Raw genomic sequence first — 3,332 nt, forward strand, 5'->3', positions numbered from 1 at the left:
GGAAAGAAGGGCTCTGAGCTTTCGAGCTCCCCTCCAAGCTGCTGCTTTCTGCAAGTCATCCGAACTCTTGGTGCCCAGACTCTTCTCTATATTTATTTCTTACCCACATTTCCCTTTGTCTTTCTCTTTTGTCTTTCTTGCTATCTTGTCAGCTTCTGTTCCATTAGCCAACTAACCTTGAAGAACTCAGCAAATCCTTTATAGTGCTGGATTCCCAGCCATGTAAATATTACTTTGCTTTGTCAGATGTGAGGGAAAATATTAGGAAAGGAAGGAGCACTTTAAAAATAACCATTAAAAGGTCCTAATTTAGAGAAACGTTTTCCTTGTATCTCTTAATTACAAATCTTACAAGGAAAAGGATTGCAGTAACAGGATGAAATTATCACAGTTTTCTTTCCTATATTATCAGTGACTTAGAATCACACAAGTAAGACTTGCATGATGCCTAACTGAAGCAACAAATCACAGGTTATGGTGCTGATGAAAAAGCATAATGTAAACCAATTTTTCTACTTGATAAAAGCCTCTAAAGGAACAATGTGAAGTTGTAAAGCATATAATTATCCCCCACACCACACTCAGACTCTTCTCACATAGCACATTTAGGGTTTTCAGGGATGAGCACGTAAGAAGTCAATTTCTCCTAAGATCTTCCTGGATAACCCTCTCCTGGAGAGTCTGTTATTTTGACACTAACTAAAAAAAAACCAAACCAAAAAAACCCTTGCTAAACTACTCACTTAAGAATTCTTTACACACACTAAAAGAATTATCCTCACCAAAACCAGATACTAGGTGCCACTAGGTTTGTCTGCCAAGATATATATAGCCCTTTATCTAACTCCAAAGTAAGTTGTGGTATGTGCATAAGGATGAATGCTGGAAAAGGTAAAAATATAGTTACACCAGTTCATCCTCCCCATTTCCAGTAGTCTGTGATGGTGGAGTCTTACACAAAATGCAAATAATGAAAGTTTTAGAGGGAACCATCATTGTTATTACTATTTAATTTATATGCTAAGAATAACCACTTTTCAGGTGATCCTTGATATTTTGTGTTGCTATACAGAACTGTTCAGATACAAAATGAATAGAAGCCCGTACTCTGCAGCCAGAATAGCTACATAATTTACATCCAAAACTTTGGAATTTTGTTCTTTCTCATTTTGTATAGCATCAGTTACTTTAGAGGCAAAGAACATCTAGTATCTATACAAAGGCTAAACTAAATACATTTTGAATCATTGCACAGTTTAAATGTTTTCATTATAAGTACTTTGAAAGTGATTGCAATAAATGAGAAGGAAACATATGTTGCTTTCTGAATTAAAATGTCATCATGGCTGACACATTGTAGATGTGACTACAGCAGTCAGAGCCAGAATTAGTAAGCCCTTCCTGTGTAGCTGCTCACAGAAGAGATACTATCCTACTTTCACCAGTTGATGAGAATCAACTTAGGAATCACTAATTGGAATATTTACAAAGAAGGAGGGAAACAGTACAATAAATAAGCAGCTCTGTAGAACATAGAGTAGCAGCAGTTAATTTAATGTTTAATGGCAAAAAAAAAATCAGATCTAGCCACGAAAGATATTTGACGTGTGTTAAGATGATGAACAAAAGACAGATGTTGCCTAATGCTGAAGATCCTGTTCACTTAATAGGTTTTGACCTGCATGTGACACAGTGACTTGTGTTTCTATGCTGTAGCTTTTAAGTGTACTTCAGTTTTTTCATATGGCATCTCTTAACAGGAACATGGTACACTTTTCTCATCTTGCTCGCTCTTCCATTGAGACATTCAAAACTTTCTTTTAGACATGACACTTGCTATCTGGAAAACTAATTGTAGGTGAAGCCTCTAAATGAAGAATAAATTCTCACAATAATTACAATTTGGCCGTGTATTTTCTCTCCTAGTTGGACCTGTTAATTTTAAATAATAATCTATTCTTTTTCTTTCTTTTGTACAGAAGTATTCACTAGCAGAGACAGTCTTCCACATTATATTTGCTTTACTGCATACCACCATTAAGTGTTCATATCCAGCCCTCTTTTTCTTGATTCTTACTTTTTTTACCAGTGCAACATTATCACTGGAGAGATACATATAAATAAAGCAGGTAATGTATCAACATGAATATGAAATTGTCAATTATTTCAGTACTCTGAACAAAATAAGGGACTACCCCATGCTCCTTCCTGACATATAACTTTGAGTGAAATTCATTTTGCTTGATTCTGACCACTCAAAACTTATGTGTATAGTCCAGCCTAGACAATTATATTCTCTCTGGAGTTAGCAGGAAGAGAAAGTAGGCTTCACACTGTAACTGGGCCCACCTATCTGGCTGAGAACAAGATAAAATATTTTCCTTTATTAACCAGAAAGTGAACTTATATGCTGTGCTTAATTTTAGAAGGCAAAACTCAAGTAAGGTTAGATGGGTATCCCCCAGCCTTGTCCATTGTGCATGTGTTTACCTAACTCTAGAAAGGAACCTATATCTGAACAGTTGTGAGACACAGATATAGAAGGATGTGAAGAATAACCAAAAAACACTTAAAAGTGTAAGTAGGGAAAATGTACTGAGCAAAACAGGCCAGTTGTGGACAACAGGATGATTCAGTGCACAGTTGTGACAACTGTTAATAGAAATTGTCTTAAAAAATTTATTCTCAAAAGTTAAAAAAGAGAAATTAAGGATGTGAAGGCCAAGGTATCAAACAGGATTACCTTGTGTGCTTATTGCTAACATGTTAGCTTAAGGTATAATTATACTGGTCCAAGTGTTGTTGGGATTCCCTATTTGGCTGATTCCCAGAAAATTAAATTGGAGAAGAATTATTACCCTAGACTTGAAAAAATACCTCTCTCTCTTGTCATGGTCTGCGTTAAACAGCAAGTGAACCCCAGAGGTTAACTGTCCTTTGCAAAGTAATTAGACACAATTAAAGGGCAAGACGTACAGAAACATGGACCCATAAAGAATGACGGGAACATGTTCATAACGCAAACAGTTAATGCAAATCACTGTAAACTACCTTACCTTTACTACCAATAAGATGATTTTAAAATCTTTAACATGCATAGGCTTTACTGTGGGCTGATGCTGAAGTTTGCAAAGCTACTAATGCTACTGCCTTACCAAGAAGAACCTTTACTGTTCCTTCAAGAAATGTGTTTCATCTACTTTGTATTATAAAGGGCTTATAAATTACTGTTCTCTTTATATTTATTGCATACGGTTTGCCTAAATGTGCAATATATGACTCTAGCAAACAAAACTGAGACAAGGGTTCCTAAAACCTTGCAGATCCTGCTG

General features: G+C 35.8%; 1 protein-coding gene across 1 annotated transcript in view; it reads right to left on the reverse strand.

Moving 5' to 3' along the window:
• The window catches only part of DACH1 (dachshund family transcription factor 1), a 336,491-nt gene that overhangs the window by 1,376 nt on the left and 331,783 nt on the right, over window positions 1-3,332 (reverse strand). The window lies entirely within an intron of this gene.

This window comes from Chaetura pelagica, unplaced genomic scaffold (genome assembly GCF_000747805.2).
Source record: "Chaetura pelagica isolate M959 unplaced genomic scaffold, ChaPel_1.0 scaffold106, whole genome shotgun sequence".
Classification (NCBI taxonomy): Eukaryota; Metazoa; Chordata; class Aves; order Apodiformes; family Apodidae; genus Chaetura; species Chaetura pelagica.